This window comes from Lissotriton helveticus, chromosome 1_2, assembly GCF_964261635.1.
Source record: "Lissotriton helveticus chromosome 1_2, aLisHel1.1, whole genome shotgun sequence".
Taxonomy (NCBI): Eukaryota; Metazoa; Chordata; class Amphibia; order Caudata; family Salamandridae; genus Lissotriton; species Lissotriton helveticus.
Genome location: NC_136058.1, coordinates 321,395,252 through 321,420,457, shown reverse-complemented (window position 1 = coordinate 321,420,457; position 25,206 = coordinate 321,395,252).

The following is a 25,206-nucleotide window of genomic DNA, read 5'->3' as shown; positions in this document are numbered from 1 at the left end:
TCAAGTACAGTATTTGTGAAGCGGGGTTTGCATGCAGGTCTTGGACACCAGGGCATGCCCTGTCCTCTCACTTTCGCCAAATGCCCTTGCCCAAGTGTATTTATCCCAGTAAAGACATCACACTCTGTGGTTCCTTGAAATTCAGACTGCACGGTCCTAATCTGTGTGGCGACCCCCAGATCCCCATGTGCCCCCGGTCGGGACTCAAGGGACTTTATGTTTCCCTCTGTTTTCTTAAGAGAATCCCTGAGTTCACAGGGCATGCTGCTGCTCTTAACCAAACACTTCCACCATAAGAAAGCTGTTCCTGGTGGGGCCTGCCATAGTATGAAGTCCACAGGAGGCAGGTAGTGGTTCCAGAAAGTATCTTCATTCAGGATAAGGTTACAGAGGTTAAGAAGTTGGTAGCCAAGGTGGTAGGTAGACCAGTAAGTAAGTTGGTAAGAAGGCCCCACCGGGAGCAGCTTTCGTCTGCTCAGCCTGGAGTCAACTGCCTAACATGAGTCACCCCACATCCTGTGACATCATACAACATTCTAAATATCCTCAGGCTGAACAAGGAGGGAGTCATGGTGGAAAGGAGGAAGACAAGAAAAGACCATCCAACAACCTGCACCTCCTATATTTACGGCTAGCGCCCTCCCTCTTTTCAATAAACCCTTTCCAGCGATTCCCACCTAAGGAGGGGAGGGCGCTATGGGAAGATGACAGGCAATGCTAGTATGGGCATGTTGGTCCTTTGTCCTAGAGAGTATTGTTGTTTTTGGCATGACTGCTCCAAGTGCGGGGTAGAACACTCTCTTGCCTAATGTACGGAGGACCATAGGGTACTCAGTGTGAGGCGGGTAGTCAGGGAAAATGCAAATTGGCACGGTGCAGGGGTCAGAGGAGCTGGTGAGGGAGTAAAAGTACATTTGGGTAAAGGCTCTTTAAAGTTCCAAATTACCACATACATTCCAGTGTAAGTTGCCTAAAGATTTATTCGTGGTATACAGAAATAGAACACCAATCCATCTTAGCAGCTTCCAGGACAGCAGATAACTCTCAATAATTTAAACATTAGAACATAGTTAGTGTACAGAGCTATGTGCTGTCTTGTATGACCTAGGTAGTATTCTAACCATATTGTAGACCAAGCCACAGCACATTTCCCCATATAATATTATAAAAGCTAACAAATAAGCAATACAATGGAAAACATAAAATTAAATATGCAAAATGGGAAAAAACATAACCATAAAAGCAACTACAAAGGCCTAATATTACACAGCACAACTAAAAAGGCATGCTGTCAGAGAGAACCAACCCTAACCAGTTACATAATCTTTATGCCACTCAGGCTTGGCGCTCGGTCTCTTGGTGGAGTGTTCATCACCTCTATCCCTGTTAACAACTGGATGATGTGAAACTGAGTTATCATAGACTTATCCCAACCAAGACATATTCCATACATCTCCTAAGTCCAGCAGCAGACTACATGGAGAAAACAGAGAGTGCTATGACTGGTTTGGTCGACCCTGGGACCGACCAAACAGTCAGCGCCCATATCATAGGGCAAGCCACTCCTCCCTGACCCACCCGCCCCCAACGAGGCAAATCATTCTTTTGCTTTCCCAGTAAAGTAACTTTAGTAAACCTTTTGCTATGCTGTGATTTTAGGAAGTATGCAGCAGAAAACCTGTTGTTTCTGCTGTTCATTTCCATTTCAGCTGTGTAGGTTGGTGACATATTAAATCGGAGGGGCGCAAAATAAACATTTAACAAAACAAACTAAGTTTCACTTACCTTACACTGCCTGCAGCACGTCTTCAATGTTCTTTAGCACGTCCTCAGCAGCACATCCTCGATGTTCCTGACTCCAGACTCCAGTGAGAGAACAAGAACCTACAGCCAACTCCTCCATCCAATCAAGGCGCTGCTCTCATGCTGTTAAGCAGTATGAGTGAAGCATCTGGAATGGATGGAGCGGGTTGGCTCTGCGCTCCAGAAGGCCCTGGAGGCCTGTGACAACTCTCAAACCCAGCTGTCTAAGACAGTGGGGCTGGATATGTTTGAATTGTGCATGTCGGTCTGGCTGTAGCAAGGTAGCAAATCAACATACCCACCTCAACCTGAAGTTGCCACTCCTCACTGCTGCCAATTAGAATCAGTTATACACTGCCCCCCTTCCCTCACACTCTGTTTGATGACAGAGAGTAAAAAATAATGAGGTATTAAATAATTTTATTACTGTTAGAACTGTGTTTTCAGGTTAGCTAAGGCTTACGCCAAAGCCAGGCAGAAACCACCATTCTAGTCAGGGCAAGGGGGTCACACGCCAAGATAACCCCTGCTCACCCCCTTGGTAGCATGGCACGAGCAGACAGGCTTATCCCGGAGGCAATGTGTAAAGCATTTGCGCACGCACACAACAGCAACAACATCCTAGGCACACCACAAAATGAACTCCACACAAGGTTATATAAAAATAACTTTTGTATTGTCAAAACACATCAGATACTAATCACACAATATACATTGTGCCAACTGGCACGGGCAATATTCACATGGGATTATTTACATTAGGACAGGGCCACGTGGGCCACTGTCAGAATCAGCACTTAGTAGAACTAGCACTTAGAATAACTGTCACACCAAATCACAATTATAGACCACAACCACTAACCACTGGTAACAGGTAGGTACACACTACGCAATACTAATAACCATAGGCATAGATCACGCATGGACACATAACCTCTCTAGTATAACATACTAGGCAAAGCAAACTTCTTAGCATGAGCACCTTTAGAAGTATAACACAAGCATAAAGGCAAAGCACATTACGCAGCAATCATATTTAGGCCTAAACAGTATAACTACAGTAGGCAATCTCTCACTAGCCTAAACACATTAGACTCTGCCTCCTAAGAATAAATCACATTTAGGGGCATAACTCACAGAGTTCGATTATCATCACAAACATAGTAAGTAAAATCACATTGCGCAAAAATCACATTAGGGCCTTGTGCCCTATCCACACACCTGCCCCCCTGGCCAACTGTCAACAAAACAATAAAGACCCACTCCCTCGGCGTACGACCAAATCAGTGACTAAAGGGGGGTGTTCCAAACGTCCTACTCCCTACCACTCTCTTACCAATATTGTAAGAGACACTATGCACTGTTCTCCGCCACTGTATAAAAACCTGTTCTCCAGGGCAACACACCAGAACCCACACTTAAGGTGTACCCGAATCCCGGGAATTACCACTGTATCCACACCCAACGTTGGACACTGCTCTTGTTAGAGCAAAAAATGTGAAAGACGCAAGTGACACCTCACGGAAACACCACCGTCGGGGTAACTGGTATCAAATTTCCAGACAGGCCCCTGTCTCATCATCGGTTGTCACATGCGTCTTAAAGAAAAATAAGATGAAAGGAAAGAAGTGTCCAAAACAACAAACATATATAGTGACAAACTAGTGAAGGTGCAGAAATATCTGCTAGTGACCAACACATATAAACAAAGTGAAAAGAAAGTAACAAAGTGCATAAAAACACACACCCAATCAACCGTCCCATACCCAACTTTATTCATAGGGCGGAGATGGTGTGCTTGTATAAAAAAGGGGGCTGGTAGTTAATCATATCTACCACAACCTCCTGCCAGTGCCGACATGTTTCACTGCTATGTTGTATTAAAGCAGTTTCTTCAGGGCTGCACTTTGGGAATGTCACTTCACTGTCTTGGACACTAGTTCTATAGTGTGCGAGGGGCAGCCAGGTCATTCATACCGGCCGCTCCTGTATCTATAAGGGCTGGGGAAAGGCGCCTTCCGAGCACGGCACGATTTGATAATGGAGCAATAAGGTACAGACTTACGGGAGAAGTGTTGATTGCCCTTATAGATACAGGAGCGGCCGGTATGAATGGCCTGGCTGCCCCTCGCACACTATAGAACTAGTGTCCAAGACAGTGAAGTGACATTCCCAGAGTGCAGCCCTGAAGAAACTGCTTTAATACAACATAGCAGTGAAACATGTCGGCACTGGCAGGAGGTTGTGGTAGATATGATTAACTACCAGCCCGCTTTTTTATACAAGCACACCATCTCCGCCCTATGAATAAAGTTGGGTAAGGGACGGTTGATTGGGTGTGTGTTTTTATGCACTTTGTTACTTTATTTTCACTTTGTTTATATGTGTTGGTCACTAGCAGATATTTCTGCACCTTCACTAGTTTGTCACTATATATGTTTGTTGTTTTGGACACTTCTTTCCTTTCATCTTATTTTTCTTTAAGACGCATGTGACAACCGATGATGAGACAGGGGCCTGTCTGGAAATTTGATACCAGTTACCCCGACGGTGGTGTTTCCGTGAGGTGTCACTTGCGTCTTTCACATTTTTTGCTCTAACAAGAGCAGTGTCCAACGTTGGGTGTGGATACAGTGGTAATTCCCGGGATTCGGGTACACCTTAAGTGTGGGTTCTGGTGTGTTGCCCTGGAGAACAGGTTTTTATACAGTGGCGGAGAACAGTGCATAGTGTCTCTTACAATATTGGTAAGAGAGTGGTAGGGAGTAGGACGTTTGGAACACCCCCCTTTAGTCACTGATTTGGTCGTACGCCGAGGGAGTGGGTCTTTATTGTTTTGTTGACTTTGAGTGGAGGGCGACCCGCTCCAGCATCCCTCTGTGCTCCTTTAATTGTTTAAACCCCTGGCCAACTGGCCATCCAAGAAGGGGCTCAAATGCCCTGTGTCCAGAATGTCAGGGCGCGCTGCCATTGCAGCGCCAGACAGGGGTGCGCTACCGGCGCAAACCTAAACGTTGCAGCTGCCCACTAATTGCTGGGCAGCTGAGAACGACAACAGGGCCTAAACGCTCAGCTGGCACTAAGTGCTGTGCAGCTGTAGAAGGCCTGGCACCTCTGTGCCATTTCTGTCCCTCACAGGGACTCTTTCTCCCTTGGCGCCTAAATGGTGCAGCTGCCCACTAATTGCTGGGCAGCTGGGAATCAGCAAAACTGCGACAGGGCCCTCACTGGCCCTGGAAATAAAACTGCGCCCAAAAGTTGGAGCCCTCTAGGCTCTGAAAGGTCACCTATGCGGCACCGGGGGTATCACTGACCCCTGAGGACCCCACTGGGCCCTTTAAGTAAATAAGTCCCCAAACACTAGCGCCTACAATAAGGCCAGGGGATAGCTACACAGGCTCTTTAAACAACAATGCTCCTAGGAGCCTCGTGGGCTCTTTAACAATAATGTGCCCTCTGGAGCCTCCGCGGCTCTTTAAACAAATCTTGTGCCAACGTTGGAGCCCTTCCCGGGGGACTCGGTAAAAACATTGGGGTGGCCACTGCCATCCTGGGCCACCCTACATGTATTCCTGTTACTGGCGCCAACACATGCACCGACGCCCAGAGCCCCCATCCTGTGTCTGCTTACCGGATGCTCTCCTGTGGGTCACGGCGTGTCTTCTCTCGCGGCTGCGGGACCGGCCTCACTCCTCCCGGTCTCAGCAGCGCATAGGACTTTGCTGCGGACCTCCTCTCACGCCATTGCGGGGCTCTCCCTTCCGCCTGGGAGCCCCACAGCCAGCTCACCGGCACTCGAGGAGGAAGGGTAGGCTCGCGACCTCCTCTCTCTATACCGCACTTCCTCTTTCTCCACGGCGGCGGCGGTGGTGCTTCACCCGGGCCCCCTCCTGGGACCCGGGGCTCCTCTGGACACCACGGGGCTCCCTCAGCTCATGAGAGCCCTGCAACACTTCGCCCTTCACTCCTCTGGTGCCGGGCGCAAAACTTTTTCCGCAAAATCGGAAGTCCTGCCCGCCGTCAGGCAAAACATCGCCTGACTTCCTGTTTTCACAACATCCTCAATCCCGGTGCCGCGGCGGTGATTTAACCAGCTGAGAATGAGGGGTGGGCACCCTCGGCGGGCAAAATAAACATAGCAGCGAGGTGGGCACTCGCTAAGGGCACCGATAAAAAAGGGGTGGCACCCTTTAGTTTAAAAATAGCGATACTCTGGCATAATGCAGGGAGGCACCTGCGAGGCATAAAAGGGCAGGAGCGCTTCCCCCTCCCCCGAAGGACAACAACAGCGCTCTGCCCAGCAATCAGGATAAAGCGCCCACGAGGTGCTTGGGGGTCCGAAATTACAAAAAGGCCCCAGAAAAGACCCCCACAGCAAGGAGGGTCCCATCAGCAGCAGGGCATTCCAGGACAAGGCTTCTAGGGCAAGTAAAGTCTCCCAGCCATCCTCAGGCCAGGCAGAAAGGGCCCCCAGAAAGAAGTTCTCCAGCAGCCAGGGCAACCCCAGGGCAGGGCCCAAGGAGGCAAGCCTTCCCCAGGGCTCAAGCAGCAGCACGCCCCTGGTAGATTCAAGTCAGGAAACAAGAACATTTTACAAGAAGTCACAGCCTCTTTTTATACACCAAAATCCCTTTGTCTAGCAGGGTGTAGGCAATGTGAGAACCAGCTACAACTGGTTATGGGAAACTCCCTTTCAGTGGCCAGGCTAGGGACATCAGACGCACCACAGGGGGTGGAGCCAGCATTGTGGAGGGAAAACCCAGCCCTATTCAGGTCCCAGGTGTGCCCCTCCCTCACATCAGCATGCTTATCTCTCCATTCACCACCGGGGCAGACCCATCCTGACTCCTGGAGCCAGGCTCACCAGCCAGCTCCAGCCAATCACACGCCAGACACAAATTACACTAACATGCCAACTTCCAGAAGTGGTACTTCCACACTAGACACAATCATGCCGCATACATCATTGCGCAGCATTCAATCTCACGAGTTCGCACATACCAAACTCGACCCTGCACTCCCCACACATCAGGAACTACCATGGTCACACATATCCCCCATGCATTCCTATGGGAGGGCAGGCCACTCACCACACATACACAGAGAGCTCACGCACTTTACACTGTACCACAGTGAAAAAGTGCGCAGAGGCCTAAAATCACTAACACCAGGTTACAGAAATAGGCTGGGAAAAAGCAAAAAGTTTTGGGTGAACCTGCCAAAAAGGGCCAGGTTCAACACAACCCCCTTCCAGACAAAACGCAGGGTAGACCAATCATTCCCTTGATGGGCTTCCCTGCTTTGGGCGACAAAACACGTACACGGGCCCGCACGGCAGGGACACCCTCCGGTTCTATGCCACTCTGAACCCACATGGTTTCCTCTCAACAAGAACTCTCTGGCACAACTAGGATACCCCACTGGCACTCTCTAGTCGTCCACAGTCAGGACCAGGCCCGAGGCCATTCAGATGTGACAGGTCTTGACCAATCCACAGAGTGGGGGGCAGTAACCCCTGGCACACAATAGCCAATCTCTACTCTCCCTCTCAGTGTAGCTACAACTACCACTGATCCTTCAACCTAGGGCCCATACCCTCAGGCTGACCAGAGGTCACGGGCAAGCATGTCCTACCCTACCTCTACTTCTGGGGTTCCGCACCCTCCCAGGGAAGCACCCACTAGAACACATCTCTCCCACCAGATCAGGATCTCTCTCCATCACTGGTCTACCAACTGGGATCTAGAAAGTATTTCACTTCGGAGGTACAAAGCACACAGCACAGTCCCTCTTCAAGCAGGTGGGGGGACACAGCACACAGCAAAGTCCCCTTTCCTCTACCTTAGTGGAAACAACAAACTGCAGGTGAGTCCCAGATCACACAGCAAGAGCAGCCCCCTCAGTCTCTTCGGATGATCTACTTTGGCAGAGATTCCTTCTTGACCTGGAAGTTTCCTAATCTCCCAACCTAGGATCTAAATCCTCAGGTTGCACCGGGGTCAGAGGTAAGGACACCGTCCCTCTGCACCCCATTCCAGAGTTCTGCACCCTCCCACCTTGGAGCGGCACCTCTGGAAGCCAAAACTGGTTAGGACACTAATTACAGATGCCCTTCCCTCCAGGTCAGGCTAAACCTGAACCTGGCCTCCCCCTCCTCGGGGAATGACCTCCAGAGGCTCCACAAATGGTCAAGCACTCTAGACGGTCAAAGACCCAGCGAACCAGGACTTCTGCACCCTCCACTTAGGAGCGGTACTGCCCAACACCAGGACTGCCGGAGTTCTGGTTACAGACACTCCCCGTCCTCTAGACACAGGAAGATCCTTCTCAAATGACCTATAAGTACAGCCTAGGCCCCTGACCTGGCGCTCCCTTAGGGAACCCTCCAGGCCCTGAGACAGGGTTTCGGGCCAACGTGGGACACACCGTCTCACACTCACTCTGCCTCCACTGAGAGATGATGTGAGCCCCTACACCCCTACCATCCTACTGGGACCTAGCTGGGCTACACATGAACCTCTTCTCCTACACAGGATCATCAGATACACAATCCACTACTTTTAGAATCACTCCCCAATGCCTCTGCAAGACATCTAGCATACCGCCAGACATCCACCTTCTCGTCCAGTGCCTCTGCAGGACCTCCTGCACACCACCAGAGGTACACCTCCCGTGCAAGCTCCTTTTATCACAAAAAAACCTCACACCAACTCCTCCAGTAAACACACCACTCATCCACACACTGCCCCTTCAGACTGGTGAGACAGTTCCTCACTGCCCCTGACTCTCAACCTGTACCCCTCTTACTGAGCACCAGGCACCATACTCTGAGAACTGGGAATGGGACTTCACGCACTGGACACATTTTAGCTGCCACCACTGGATCCTACCATACTGGAGAATCCAGACACACACACTACACTCAGGGGATAACCACCCTCCCGAGCAAGCCATTTCTCCTCCACACTCCCTCTCTTCCATCTACCCACACAGGGACAGGAACAGGGATTGGGCACTGGACCCAGCAAGGGATTCCTTATCTATGGGAACCTCTCCCTCTACTGGCGTCCCGCCCTGTCATTTTCTCTCTTCTGCCACTATACATAAAAGCGCAGGAACACCATTTGAAGATGACACTCTTGAGGAAAAACAAAATCACAAACAATAATCACAAACATGTGACTATCTAAAATGCAGAGTTTTGTAATGTAGCCAGTTGTCGCTGTGGTACTGTGCAAACACAAGTCCTAATCCTCACCGCTGACCAACAATGTTAGAACTGGGATTTCTGGTTGGTTAAGCCTTACGCCAAAGCCAGGCAGAAACCACCATTCTAGTCAGGGCAAGGAAGTCACACGCCAAGATAACCCCTGCTCACCCCCTTGGTAGCTTGGCACGAGCAGACAGGCTTATGTCGGAGGCAATGTGTAAAGCATTTGCGCACGCACACAACAGCAACAACATCCTAGGCGCACCACAAAAGAAACTCCACACAAGGTTATATAAAAATAACTTTTGTATTGTCAAAACACATCAGATAGTAATCACACAATATACATTGAGCCAACTGGCACGGGCAATATTCGCACGGGATTATTTACATTAGGACAGGGCCACGTGGGCCACTGTCAGAATCAGCACTTAGTAGAACTAGCACTTAGAATAACTGTCACACCAAATCACAATTATAGATCACAACCAGTAACCACTGGTAACAGGTAGGTACACACTACGCAATACTAATAACCATAGGCATAGATCACGCATGGACACATAACCTCTCTAGTATAACATACTAGGCAAAGCAAACTTCTAAGAATGAGCACCTTTAGAAGTATAACACAAGCATAAAGACAAAGCACATTACGCAGCAATCATATTTAGGCCTAAACAGTATAACTACAGTAGGCAATCTCTCACTAGTCTAAACACATTAGACTCTGCCTCCTAAGAATAAATCACATTTAGGGGCGTAACTCACAGAGTGCAATTATCATCACAAACATAGTAAGTAAAATCACATTGCGCAAAAATCACATTAGGGCCTTGCGCCTTATCCACACACCTGCACCCCTGGCCAACTGGCCATCCAAGAAGGGGCTGAAATGCCCTGTGTCCAGAATGTCAGGGCGCGCTGCCATTGCAGCGCCAGTCAGGGGTGCGCCACCGGCGCAAACCTAAATGTTGCAGCTGCCCACTAATTGCTGGGCAGCTGAGAACAACAACAGGGCCTAAACGCTGCAGCTGGCACTAAGTGCTGCGCAGCTGTAGAAGGCCTGGCACCTCCGTGCCATCTCCGTCCCTCACAGGGACTCTTTCTCCCTTGGCGCCTAAACGGTGCAGCTGCCCACTAATTGCTGGGCAGCTGGGAATCAGCAAAACTGCGAGAGGGCCCTCACTGGCCCTAGAAATAAAACTGTGCCCAAAAGTTGGAGCCCTCTAGGCTCTGAAAGGTCACCTATGTTGCACCGGGGGTATCACTGACCCCTGAGGACCCCACTGGGCCCTTTAAGTAAATAAGTCCCCAAACACTAGCGCCTACAATAAGTCCAGGTGATAGCTACACAGGCTCTTTAAACAACAATGCCCCTAGGAGCCTCGTGGGCTCTTTAACAATAATGTGCCCTCTGGAGCCTCCGCAGCTCTTTAAACAAATCTTGTGCCAACGTTGGAGCCCCTATCGGGGGACTCGGTAAAAACGTTGGGGTGGCCCACTGCCATCAGGGGTGACCCTACATGCCCTCCTGTTACTGGTGCCAACACACGCACCGACGCCCAGAGCCCCCAGCCTGTGTCTGCTTACCGGCTGCTCTCCTGTGGGTCACGGCGTGTCTTCTCTCTCGGCTGTGGGACCGGCCTCACTCCTCCCGGTCTCAGCAGCACGTAGGACTCTGCTGCGCACCTCCTCTCACGCCATTGCGGGGCTCTCCCCTCCGCCTGGGAGCCCCGCAGCCAGCTCACCGGCACTCGAAGAGGCGGGGTAGGCTCCCGACCTCCTCTCTCTATACCGCACTTCCTCTTTCTCCACAGCGGCGGCGGCGGTGCTTCACCCGGGCCCCCTCCTGGGACCCGGGGCTCCTCTGGACACCACGGGGCTCCTCCCTCAGCTCATGGGAGCCCTGCAACACTTCGCCCTTCACTCCTCTGGTGCCGGCGGTGGGCACGAGACTTTTCCCGCAAAACCGGAAGTCCTGCCCGCCGTCAGGCAAAACATCGCCTGACTTCCTGTTTTCACGGCATCCTCAATCCCGGTGCTTCGGCGGTGATTTAACCAGCTGAGAATGAGGGGTGGGCACCCTCGACGGGCAAAATAAACGTAGCAGCGAGGTGGGCACTTGCTAAGGTCACCGATAAAAAAGGGGTGGCACACTTTAGTTTAAAAATAGCGATACTCGGGCATAATGCAGGGTAGGCACCTGCGAGGCATAAAAGAGCAGGATCGCTCCGCCCCCCCCCGAGGGACAACAACAGCGCTCTGCCAAGCAATCAGGATAAAGCGCCCACGAGGCGCTGGGAGGCCCAGAAATTACAAAAAGGCCCCAGAAAAGACCCCCACAGCAAGGAGGGTCCCAGCAGCAGCAGGGCATTCCAGGACAAGGCTTCTTGGGCAAGTAAAGTCTCCCAGCCATCCTCAGGCCAGGCAGAAAGGGCCCCCAGAAAGAAGTCCTCCTGCAGCCAGGGCAGCCAGGGGCTGGGCAGGGCCCAGGGAGGCACGCCTTCCCTTGGGCCCAAGCAGCAGCACGCCCCTGGTAGATTCAAATCAGGAAACAAGAACATTTTACAAGAGGTCACAGCCTCTTTTTATACACCAAAATCCCTTTGTCTAGCAGGGTGTAGGCAATGTGAGAGCCAGCTACAACTGGTTATGGGGAACTCCCTTTCAGTGGCCAGGCTAGGGACATCAGACGCACCACAGGGGGTGGAGCCAGCATTGTGGAGGGAAAACCCAGCCCTATTCAGGTCCCAGGTGTACCCCTCCCTCACATCAGCATGCTAATCTCTCCTTTCACCACCGGGGCAGATCCATCCTGACTCCTGGAGCCAGGCTCACCAGCCAGCTCCAGCCAATCACACGCCAGACACAAATTACACTAACATGCCAACTTCCAGAAGTGGCACTTCCACACTAGACACAATCATGCTGCATACATCATTGCGCAGCATTCAATCTCACGAGTTCGCACATACCAAACTCGACCCTGCACTCCCCACACATCAGGAACTACCATGGTCACACATATTCTCCATGCATTCCTATGGGAGGGCAGGCCACTCGCCACACATACACAGAGAGCTCACACACTTTACACTGTACCACAGTGAAAAAGTGCGCAGAGGCGTAAAATCACCAACACCAGGTTACAGAAATAGGTTAGGAAAAAGCAAAACGTTTTGGGTTGAACCTGCCAAAAAGGGCCAGGTCCAACAATGAGCATTTTATTCATGCTTTCTGCGCAGCGGTGTGGCGGGGGCATGTTTCTCATCTCCTATGGCAGCACTGCCACTGCGATTTGAGTTTACTGCAGCTGGGAAGATTTCGGCACAGCATTAAATAGGCTATTGCAGTGAAAATTCAGGTGCTCTATCTGAAAATAGTTGCTGTAGGAGTGTAATATTGACTAATTGTGTGTAGGGGTAGATGGACCCCACAGCAAGAAAGCAGAAAGCAGGAAACTCAGTGCAAAACGCAGAGGAGTCGCTGAAATGGTCAGCAGCACAATGGAAGTTGGCCAGCCCTCTTCTGCCATTGGTTAGTTCCAGTGTTAGTCACACTGTATGTCGTTCCATGACAGCATACAGTGTCCAGCTTTTCATCAGCTCGCTGAGCCATTGGCTCCATAGCCTTTTTGCCTGATCACATGTGCACATCTGTCGGACAACGAGTGCCCTTCAGTGCCAGGGCTAAGAGCCAGTTTTACTGGCTTCCATTTGGTTACTTTTTCCTGGTGTGGTATATAAATAAATAATACCGGATCTATTTTTGAATGAATGAATGAATAACAGATAGCTCAATAAAATAAGAGTCAAGATTCGAGGTAGTAGGAGTTTCTGCAGGTTTATTACAGCATAAGGACAGGATCAGGACAACCTGCATAGGAACAGAGGTAACAGGGCCCGGCAGGACAACCGGGGCCCAGCAGCTGCCGGGGCTTGATCTGGGATGAGCGCGCTAACTTTTAATAACAATACATCAACTTATATACATAGCGCAAACACATAGCATTACATTGCAGTAGGCGTAACAGTGGGTGGAGCAGAAGGCGTGACGCGTAGCAGTCGCGAGAGATAACAGTAAAAGTAGGTGTAACTGGGAGTATACATAGACATGTGATGCAAACGTAACAGAATATGTCATGAATGGGCGGAAACATTGGAGGGGGCTACCTAAGGAGCCGGGACCTCTAACCTAATGGTGCGCGAAAACTGGCAATGACGTATTACTAGGAGAAGCTGGGGGCTACGAACTCTGTGCTAGGAGCAGAGACTAGAGTCTGGAGGGTCGGAGCGACATGTACCTAAACCCTATCTGGTATCTGGTGTTTAGGGAACATGTTGATATAAACTAGAAGTCATGAGGGGAAAAGCTAACTTGACTCTAAGACTGGACCATGCATTATTCTATATGTAGTGCGTGATGAAGAATATTAAATGACCATTAAATGCAGTATTTCTCTAACATGGAGACGAGAAGGCTAGACAATGACGGAAACTATTGATGCAGTTCAGTAGCTTAGGAATGCAAAGAAGGAGGACTGAACTGATAACTGGAACTATAACATACTTTTGGCAGACTCAGAGGCAGAGCCAAGCTGCACCGGGCACTGCGAGGCAGGAAGTATGTGAAGGGTCGAGGATACAGGTGGGGGCTGTATCGCTCCTCAGCGAGGCTTTCAGGAGACAGGAGCTGAATCTGATGTCCGGGCCCTTTTGAGGCCTAGAAACGGGGACTTTATAATGGAATAACGTGCACACTAAGAAACGTGGCAACATAACTTTACCTAGGCCTGATATTCGTAGTATTCACGAGGACTGGAAACTAGCATACTAGAGGTGGACACAACTGGAATTGCGTCATTAATCGGACATGGGGAATAACATATGCATATTGGTCATGCACACATAACATATGATGGATGAGGCGTAGGGACACAGAACATGGCAAAATTTACTTTTCCACATTCCCTCCTTGTCACTACGTTTCCATCAGGAAACATCAATTTTCATGATACCATCTATCATTTCATACAGTATCATTTGCTCGTCTCGAATTGTCTTGGAACGGGATTTAGAACGGGGCTTGGGACTAGGAATACAAGAGGTAGCACACATGCTGCAAATCGCAGGGCCACATTGTATACAGAGGCAGCAGCTGAATATGATCGCTACTGCAATACCTAGAAAGGACAGGACTTTCCATCCCCAGGCGGAAATTATATTCCAGAACCAACCTGACCATGTCCAGGTGCCTGGATCTTGATGTAACAGATGGGCAATTTTATGGAGTCTGGTTATAGCTGAATAAACAGACGGCGCGTTATTTGGAATGAAAATGCAGCAACTAGATCCGATGACTCTACAGGCCCCGCCCCTATCGGCCAGTATGACGTCAAGGACGAGACGATTTTGCAAAACGACAAATCTCATAGCAGATTGTTCTTCGGTTAAGTTACCTAGAGCAGAGGCAGTCTCATTAACTACTGCTTCAAGGGTTCTTGTTAACCTACGGATCAGTTTACTATTCTGGACAGGTCCTACAAAGAAGAAGAAACCTTTATTGAAATCTGTATACTGTTCTAGAGTAGTTTCAGTATAATCGACAATTGGGGACTCCCTTCTATGTCTAATGTGTACTAGATGTGTGTTTCTGTGATAATCAGATGGGGCTAGGAAAACAGGTGGTAGTAGGAAAGCAATGTAACAGGTTCCCTCCCAATCGAGGGGCAGACGGACATATGCAGTTTGACCACAAATAAAATAAGAATGACGTGAAGCTTTGAAAACAGATTTCCCACTGTCACTATACTGGATAACAGTAGTACATTCACTATGACCTACATGTATGGAACCATAATTACGGACACATAATTCACCTTTGACTGGTAGTACTGAAATAGCAGGTAAGTCTGGAGTAGTATCAGACTGAACATTCAGGACCATGAAATTCGACGAATAATTACCTAAATTATATACTTCATTTTCTAGATCTAAACCTGTTCTGTGGGGGAGACCTTGCTTGTCTGGGAAACATGTACTGTTAAGAAAAGACATATCTGTTGAGGATGACGTTAACGTGGACCATGCTCCACACGAACCATTGTGTGAGAATGGATAAGGAAAGAGTGGCAGAACTCCCTTCGGCGTCTGGAAAGGGGGGAGTCGACCACACACCCAACAATTAGTGGCATTGCTGGTCTGGTGTGAGTAATGTAACATACGGATAAATGAGTTGTTGCGCATAGCAAGGCGGTAAGAATATTCGTGAGGAGGCAGATCACTAAACGTGTGCTCTACTGTAGCATTAGCAGACATATTAGCATGAGGAACTGGAAAATACAGATAGAATGCATAGCTGGTGCAGGAAATCAAAATGCTGATGAATAATATGAAACTCAGAAAAACGATACATTGAATTGAACTTCGACTGACTCTCTCACTATGGGGGTCTATTTTATACATGTCAGAAACAGTCTAACCGTTTCACCTAGGGGAGGACTTATACAATCAAACTGACTGACTTATTTTACTAGACCTGAGCTTTAACTTATACTCCTGCTGCGGAGTTTTCTCTAACCAGGGAGGGGTTGTAGTAATGTCTTTTGCGGGACAGTCCTTAAGAGCAATATTTTGGCAGTCCTTCGAATCCTGGGAATCCTTGGAAATGTTTTTAGAGACAGATTTCAGTCCTTTAAAAAGTTTAATATGAGAAAGGTGGATCCATCCTTTTCTGCCTTCCAGCTTGACGGCGGTACGGGTGGTCAAGAGGACCTGACGTGGCTCCTTCCAGCGAGGCTCCAGCGGACTTGATCTGTCAAAATTTCGGACCATCACAAGGGAACCTGGAACGATTTCATGCGGTGCCACCTCGGTATTGTCTGGAAAGGCGGCAGCAACCTGTGAACGACATGAGTTGAGGGCAGACATCAAGGAAGCTAGGTAATCTGTCAGCATATTACATGAAACATCGGTAATACTTCGGGGTCTAGGAGTACCCCACATGTTAGGGGGGCGGCCGAATACGACCTCATACGAGGACAGACCTGATCTAGAATGTGCGACCATGCGCATATAAAACAAAGCGACTGGCAGAGCTACTAACCAGTCCACACCCTTGTCTTTACATACTTTGGCTATGCGGATTTTCAGAGTCTGATTATGTCTCTCGACTAGACCGGCTGCTTCAGGATGGCGTACACAATGGAACTTCCACTGGTACCCTAACAAAAGGGAAACGTGCTTCATCAGTTCAGATGAGAATGGCTGGCCGTTATCAGAATATACGACTCTAGGGAGTCCATATCTAGGGAAAAATTCACGAACCAACTGCTTGGCAGTGGTCGTGGCTGTGTAATCTGGGACTGGATATGCTTCTGTCCACCTGGACAAAGCGCATACAACTACAAGGACATACTTGAAACCTCGACATCGCTCCATCTGAATATAATCCATCTGGAGGACCTCAAAAGGGTGGTCAGGGGGCTGGAAACCACCTTGCTCCACCGGGACACTTTTACCTGGATTAAACTGACAACATATCATACAGGTACGGACTTTCTGCTTGGCTGCAGCTCGTAAATGCTTATTGAACCAAATGTTCTGGATACTATCTAACATAGCTTTTTCTCCTAAATGTGCTGGACTATGTGCGGTATTGATAATGACTTGAACCATAGAATCGGGGAGAAACCATGTGGCTCTACCCTTCGTTAACCATCCTTGATCTGTCTGGACCCCTCCTTGTTCAGACCATTTCTTGATTTCTTCGGAAGTAGCATGTAACTGGATATCTATGACATCTTGAGTAGGGTCCTTAACTGTCATGCATGTAGTCGGGTCTGGAGTGTGTGTCTGATTGACTGGAATGTCTAGAGTCTGTGCTGTAAGCTTGGCTGTGCGGTCTGCTAAGTCATTACCTTGGGAAATAATGTCAGTAACTTTCGTATGTGCTTTGCATTTCATGATAGCAATAGATGTCGGTAAATGTATGGCATCTAACAGAGCTTGAATAAGGAGACCATGCTGAATCTTGGTTCCATGAGAGGTCATGAAACCTCTCTCCTGCCAGAGCACTCCGAAGTCGTGTACAACTCCAAATGCGTAACGTGAATCTGTGTAAACATTAACTTTCAGGTTCTTGGCATGTATACAGGCTTGTGTCAGAGCAACTAGCTCTGCTGCTTGAGCGGACAGGGTATCAATACGGTGTGTTTCGATAACTTCAGTGTCAGTAGTCACTGCATATGCTGCGACTAGTTCTCCTGTACTAGTTCTCATACATGAACCATCCACATAAAGTGTCAGGTCGGGATCTGGTAACGGAATGTCTGTCAGGTCTTGTCTTGGCTTAGTCGTAATGTTAACTACTTCCACACAGTCGTGTGGGTCTGGATTTGAATTAACTGATGGTAACAGTGTAGCAGGATTCAGGACGTTGCAGCGTCTAATTTCTATGTGTGGCTGGAACAGTGTCAATTCATAACCTGTTAAACGTGCAATTGTCAAGTGCTGTGTTTGTGTTCGGTTTAAAAGAACTTCCACGGAATGTGGGACTTGTACTGTCAGGGAATGTCCTAAGACTATGGAATCACTTTGTCTGATAGCTAGTGCTGTGGCTGCAACTGACTTGAGGCACGCAGGCAACGCCTGGGCGACTGGATCTAATGTGCTCGAAAAATAAGCACAGGGCTTGTATTGTCCTGCTTGATCTTGTGTGAGAACAGATAATGCTGTACCTTCGCGTTCAGTAACGAAAAGTGTAAAAGGCTTACTGTAGTTCGGTGTGGCTAGAACTGGAGCTTGACATAAAGCTTTCTTTAACTCGTTGAAACTAAGTGTATGGTCAGATGTCCAAGGGAGGACAGTCGATACGGCTGCCTCCTGTGTCGTTAACTGTATCAGTGGCTTGGCTAGAAATGCATACTGGGGAATCCATTGTCTACAATAAGAAGTAAGGCCGATAAAGGCACGTACCTCCTTCTGGGTTCTGGGCTGGGGAAGACTCGCTATTAACTGGATACGGTCGGGTGTCAACTGCCTACCCCACTTGGACAGCAAGTGTCCTAAGTATACCACTTGCTGGACACAGAATTGAAGCTTCGAAGGTGACACCTTGTGCCCCATCTCGGCTAGAAAATACAGGACTGTAAGTGATGCTCGCTCGCAAGCACGTTCAGAACGGGCTGTGATCAGGAGATCATCGACATACTGGAGCAGGGCAGTGTCAGTTGGCATGTGAATATTGTCTAGTTGTCTCTTAAGTGCTTGACTGTAAATACTAGGACTTTCTGTGAAACCTTGAGGAGCGCGTGTGAACATATAGCTCCTTCCATTTAAACAAAATCCGAAAAGAAACTGGCTGTCTGGATGAATTGGAACACTAAAAAATGCATTCTTGAGGTCTATGACAGTGAAGAACATGGCTTCGGAATCAATGGCTGTTAACAGGGAAGAGATGTCTGGGACAACTGGGTACTGAGGAATAATACATTTATTAAGCTCTCGTAAATCAATCACTAATCGATATACTGGGGGTGCATTCGGATCAGTACGTTTCATGACTGGAATGATCGGAGAATTACATACATTGGAGTCAGTTTCTACAACTACTCCTTGAGCCATGAGCTCGTCAATAATTTTGGATAAGGCTGCTACAGCCTCAGGTGGCAATCTGTACTGTCTGATTCGGGGTAACACTACACCTGGTTTGAGAGTCACACGATGGGGTGTGATTTGCATGTAACCTACATCAGTTGGACCTTGCGCCCATAAATGCTGTGGGACATTAGACAATCTTGAATCAAAATCTCGTAATACATAGTGACCCTTAAAGTCACGTAGGAACAATCGAATTCCCTCTGGGGAACAGCAAATAACTGCACCTAACTCTTTCAGTGTCTTAATGCCTAACAGGTTTTCTGGACATGACTTAGTAAGTAACAGATCAGTAGTACGGGACAATGGACCTACTTCTAGAGTAACTGGCTTAGATATCTCATTAACTATTGGCTTTCCTGAAAATCCAAGGGAAACATTTCTTGAGCCTGAGAGCGGAGCCCCTGGAACTTCGGCGTGACTAATTGTGGTCCTACTTGCCCCTGTATCGATCAAAAACTTTCTGTCTTTCCCTAATACTTGACTGTGAACATAGGGACCTTCTTGATCTACAGGTATCTCGATGAGAGGCAAGCCTACCTCCCTCTCTAGGCTGTTTCATGAATATGGCTGGTACTCTGGATACTCTGTCTGTGCATACTGGTACATCTGCGATGTAACGTGCTGTGTTGCAGCGATAGGCTGCGGAGCTGTAACTGTCTGTGGTGCATTCTGTGGCTGAGGAATCTGTGAAACTTGTTCTTGTCTAGGCGGACGTGGTCTTTCTTTAGTCTTACCAGTAGCTATGTTATGTTTCAGGACTGCACACTCGTTTATAAAATGACCTGGCTGTTTACAATAATTGCAGTTCCCTTTAACGGGAGCTGCAGGATGACTGGCTTGATTCGGACCCCTCTTCTGACTGTCTTGAGGAACAGATTGTGCAACTAGTACTTTCATTTTCGTGTCTTTCATACGTTTTCTTTCGTGTTCTTGCTCTTCCCTGATTCTATTCTGGTGATACTGGAGCATCTGGAGCATCTGGGACGGAGTATTTGCTTGCCAGGTGCTTTCGACTTTTAAAACTCGATTTTTAATTTGTGGACTTGAATTCTCGACTAATTTGGTAACAAAAAGATGAGGGTATGACTCACTACTTGTCTTGAGACCACTGTTGATACTGAAACATTTTTCAAATCTAGAATAAAAATCACTAATATCTTCATCTTGTTTCTGTTTACAGGCTGAGATTGCATCCCAGTCTTCTTTTCTCGTTGTCAATAATCTGGGTAAAACTTGAATCAGTAATTCTGGTAATTCTTTACATTTATCTCCAAGACCGGTACCTGGTACTCGTGCCTTGTCTTCAGCTTCTAGAGCTGTCCAATCGATCTTTTTCTCTCCCACCTCCCATTCCTTTTCCTTTAACTTTTCATACACCCCTGCGGGTAACAGGACCTTTAACATTTTAATGATATCTGGGTAAGTGTATTCTCCCATACGGAGCATGTCTTTTAATTCTCTATGGAACCCTGCTGGATCTTTGTCATGACAGGGAATTAATTTCTTCATTTCAAGAAGTTCCATCTTTGAAATCGGAGTGTATACAAACACTCGTTGCATTACGCCACCCGCCCCTTGGACTGGGTGGACTTCTCGTAACGGATTCTGTCTGTCTATGTAGAATGATTTACTTTCTGGGGGTGAGACATGAACAAAATGCGGGTTCAGGAACGTTCTATATTTGTGGCGCTGTTCTAGAATGACACTAATTAAATCGGTACCTAGACCTCTCCATCTATACTGGAGTAACTCGTTCAGGACATCGTGTAACGGGCCTGGATCAGAATGTTGACCCTCATACAGAGTAATGAGGTACTGGATCATATACATACCCACCAGTCGTTGCTCGGCTGGGGGCAATTTCAGAAACATTTGTGCCACTATTTCGTCTGGAAAAGTGGTAGAATCAGTAATCCATCGGACTGCTGATCGGGCTAGTTCTTGTTCATGCATGGTACTTAACTCACTGTAACCGATTCGTGATTTCAGAATGTGATCGGTAGCTTGAAATACTTGTTCTAGAGAACCTTGTTCTGGTGCTGGATGATGAAAAATAGACTTGTGTTCTAGACGTAAATGGCGATCTGGAAATCTGGATTTTCCTACATACGCTATTCTAGCGGGATTCTCGTCTTCCTCTTCAGGATCAGAGATACTTTCTTTCTCGCTTACTTGTGCTGCTTTACGCTGTTCGTGTAACCTTATTATTTCTTTATGAATTTTCTTGTACATACTCTCCATGGCACCGACGGTCTTGTGCTTACCCTCGGCTATATTATCACTCCACCTTGTCAGGATTCTCATTTCGGCGGAATCTTTAGACGGGTAATCTTGTTCTCTTATTAGACAATTGATCAGGAACTTTAATATCATGAGCTGGATCTCGGCTTTCCTTTGAGACATAATCTCGCCAATACTTTCTGGATCATCCCCTGTACGGATGAAACGATATATTCTGTCTAGATCTTCTTTCATATTCGGTAAGGTGACTAGATACTCGGTCACTCTCCTTACACGTAAGGAATATAAAACCATATTATACTCGCCTGGAACTGGATCATAGACACATTCGTTAAGGGTTTGCCTGATTTCTGTAACAGACTGATGTTTGGGCGTGCGCTGTAACGCTTGAGCATGTAATTCGAGTAATGTTAAACGCTTGTGTGGCGGCGGGGTTTGAGGAAGACCTCCTCCTGCGGCCCCTAGACTAGAATCGTCGACTGACATTCTTCGTCCTGGCAGGGTCGGTAATTGTAACGTGGGCTGGACTTGTATGGCGGGCTGGACCGGGGGTACCGTAACAGGTACTCCGGTGTCTGGAGGAGCGGGAAGTGCCTGATTTACAGGGATAGGCGGAGCGCGGACAGGATTTGCATATTCGGGGACTGTGTCGTCCAAATAGGACGAAATAAAAATATCAGCTGCGGTCGGTTTATGACGTAGCTTGGTCGGAACTAATGGTGGCGGGAAATTACTGGATGCCTCTGGGGTCGCTTTTGGCAAACCTTCGGCAAGGAGAGGATACATACCCTTAATAAGGGCATGCCTCTGTCTGTCTGACTGTTCGGCTTTGACTCGTTCACCTATCTCGATTAATTCTCTTTCTTGGACTCGTTCTTGGGATTCTCTACTTAACTCTGACTTTCTGACTTCCTTTTCCGTTCTTTTATGAGCTTCTTTACGCCATAACTTGATGGCATCCTTTTGTGACTGTCTGGCTTTCTTTTTCCATAATGCTTCTTCTACTCGCATGATACATTCGGCATCCCATGTACCCGATACGGGCCATCTATACTTTTCTTCTAACTGTTTGGTATACTCTACCCATAAATCTAGATACATTATGGCGCTTATGCCATGTTTCTGATACATAAAGTGACCTGGACTGTCCCTGGGCGGGACAGGAACTGCTTCTTCTAACAGACCCTTTCTAGTTTTTATCTGACGTAACTTGGAGAAGAGCGGCATGACTGAACTGTAATCTGGACACAATACAATACACAATAAAAACACGAAATCACGTCGCACTCATACCACAACATTAGAATACATGAAGAACATTGTAAATAACAGTTCGGACAGAATATTACCTGAAATACTGAAAACATAAACAGAACAGAATTTCTCGAGAACGGAACAGACTAGAGTTACTGGATGCACTGCTGTAACAGTACGGAACATACCGGTCCCATAAAGGGACGCATCAAGACCCGTATCCACCTAGGTGAACACTTCGTTTGTGAGTCTGGGCACCACCAACCCACGGACCAGGAGTCTAGATACTACCCCAGCAATGGTACTCACCGGGCAGCACGGAACGGAAGGCCTCGGACTGGACTGGTCGACGGACGACGAACTTCGGACTTCAGTTACAGGTGGGCCTCCGGATACCTCGGACCTTGGACTCTCGGCTTGGGCTCTGGTCGGGACTCGCCGCGTTCCTCCACCGTCTCGTTTGGATGCTGGACCGCCTCCTCCGTCTCCTCCGTGGGCCTGAGGGATACTTGGAGCAGAAATATCTGCCAGTGCACGGTATGGTTCCGTCACGACTGCAGAGGGTCAGGGGGTCGGCGTGGCTTCACCGTCGCGTGGGGAAAGGGCAAGTCCCTATTCGGGCGCCAATATGTGGTATATAAATAAATAATACCGGATCTATTTTTGAATGAATGAATGAATAACAGATAGCTCAATAAAATAAGAGTCAAGATTCGAGGTAGTAGGAGTTTCTGCAGGTTTATTACAGCATAAGGACAGGATCAGGACAACCTGCATAGGAACAGAGGTAACAGGGCCCGGCAGGACAACCGGGGCCCAGCAGCTGCCGGGGCTTGATCTGGGATGAGCGCGCTAACCTTTAATAACAATACATCAACTTATATACATAGCGCAAACACATAGCATTACATTGCAGTAGGCGTAACAGTGGGTGGAGCAGAAGGTGTGACGCGTAGCAGTCGCGAGAGATAACAGTAAAAGTAGGTGTAACTGGGAGTATACATAGACATGTGATGCAAACGTAACAGAATATGTCATGAATGGGCGGAAACATTGGAGGGGGCTACCTAAGGAGCCGGGACCTCTAACCTAATGGTGCGCGAAAACTGGCAATGACGTATTACTAGGAGAAGCTGGGGGCTACGAACTCTGTGCTAGGAGCAGAGACTAGAGTCTGGAGGGTCGGAGCGACATGTACCTAAACCCTATCTGGTATCTGGTGTTTAGGGAACATGTTGATATAAACTAGAAGTCATGAGGGGAAAAGCTAACTTGACTCTAAGACTGGACCATGCATTATTCTATATGTAGTGCGTGATGAAGAATATTAAATGACCATTAAATGCAGTATTTCTCTAACATGGAGACGAGAAGGCTAGACAATGACGGAAACTATTGATGCAGTTCAGTAGCTTAGGAATGCAAAGAAGGAGGACTGAACTGATAACTGGAACTATAACATACTTTTGGCAGACTCAGAGGCAGAGCCAAGCTGCACCGGGCACTGCGAGGCAGGAAGTATGTGAAGGGTCGAGGATACAGGTGGGGGCTGTATCGCTCCTCAGCGAGGCTTTCAGGAGACAGGAGCTGAATCTGATGTCCGGGCCCTTTTGAGGCCTAGAAACGGGGACTTTATAATGGAATAACGTGCACACTAAGAAACGTGGCAACATAACTTTACCTAGGCCTGATATTCGTAGTATTCACGAGGACTGGAAACTAGCATACTAGAGGTGGACACAACTGGAATTGCGTCATTAATCGGACATGGGGAATAACATATGCATATTGGTCATGCACACATAACATATGATGGATGAGGCGTAGGGACACAGAACATGGCAAAATTTACTTTTCCACACTGGTCCTCTTTAATTTTGGTTCTTCACTTTTGCATTTTGTTTTGTAAAGCATTCTGCAGCTACCAGGTGTCTCATGTGCTGCTCGGTTCATTTGCAATGCGCCACATCCTGTGCTGCCATTGCTCCTAAACTACACAGCTATATTGGGATGGTATTTTTCCTAATGTCACTAAAGTTTTACAAGGATTCGAGCACTGCGTGCTTTACAGGAAGTATATAAATGATTGCTGTGCTCCAGGAACACCCTCTACTCCAGGGTGTAAATAATCGTAATCCAACTGAAGAACAAGTTCCTGATCAACTTGTATCCCTGGGCACAAGCATATGCTGAAACACAGCTCCAAATTATTTCCAAAACGTTGCTTCACTCAGTTTCATTCAAAAAAGTTTTTCTTTTATTTAATTATCTTTGCTGGATAACGACATTCAAATGTTGCATCACATATGGTATCCAACCAAACGAATTGCTTGTTGCAAAATTCACAAATGTTTGTAAACATGGCCTCCCATGGCCTCCCGATGCATTTCGGCGCTACTATGCGCCTTTGTCAAGGGATCTGTAATTTAAATATCCATGATTAATACTACATCCTAAGCCAACAACATAACCTACTGCTCGCTACATAGCGAGTTAACTAAAGTTACTACTTATACTTATTACAAAGAACAAATGTATTTAACAACCAGTTAATCTAATCGTAGCACATACAAGCATCAACTGTGTCCCAGAAAGCTAATATGACACTTTTTGAGTAAACTCCACCCGCACGGGGATAACTTTACCAAAACGATATTGCACCTACGTAGACTAACCGCTATGAAACGCTATGGAAGGCGCCCCAAGTTTCTAAAACTGTGCCGTGTACGGCGCTCCCTACTGTTATACGGGAGGCATTGGGGGATGTCGTCGCTTGTTATCGACTAACCGCCCATGTTTATGAGCAATTCATTACGCGCGCATTGCTTTGCTAACAATACGTACTCATGGCAGGCAGGCTTACCGAAGTGGGTGACTAATCGCTCACAGGAGACTGCTGCGCACCGGCATAACCATCACGGCGCGGCAAGTGACCTCTGGCGGAAGTAACTAGACTGAGTTATACTCGCTGCTCTAGCGCTATGCATCCTGGAACATGTATGCTAATAATGGTGTAATGCCTTAAATTTACAATGG